This window comes from Arachis ipaensis, chromosome B06, assembly GCF_000816755.2.
Source record: "Arachis ipaensis cultivar K30076 chromosome B06, Araip1.1, whole genome shotgun sequence".
In the NCBI taxonomy this organism is placed as follows: domain Eukaryota; kingdom Viridiplantae; phylum Streptophyta; class Magnoliopsida; order Fabales; family Fabaceae; genus Arachis; species Arachis ipaensis.
In genome coordinates, this window is record NC_029790.2 from 123,273,679 (window position 1) to 123,274,178 (window position 500).

Here is a 500-nt window from a genome sequence, read left to right on the forward strand (position 1 = left end):
GAATCCAAAAATTTCTTGTAAAAATTGATTTATATAATAAAATAAAAATTTAAAATTGTTTTAATAATTAAAATTTAATAATTAAAATTTATTAAACACGAAATATCCACCTAAAAAATATTTTAAGGACTGCAGGAAAATTTATAAAGTTTGCAAGTTTGATTGATTACGCCTTGTAATTGTAATTGTAATTATATAAAATGAGAGTCTGTTGTGTCATTTTTGAGTTTTGTCGAGATCTTCTATTGATTCGAATATATTGTTATATAAATTCTAAAATTATACTATTTTACTGATAGTGTTTTAACTTTTATCTTATGTGTTTGAATTTTTGAGTTTGGTTGTCGAGATATTAGGTACTAACTTAGTGGGTCCCCAACTAAATAAGACCCACAAGTTAAAAACAAAAAAATAATAATAAATAAAAAAAGAAGTGGCTAAAGCCACGAGAGAAAAATTTCTTTCAAGTTTTGAAAGAAAGCAAAGATACAGAGGGCTTC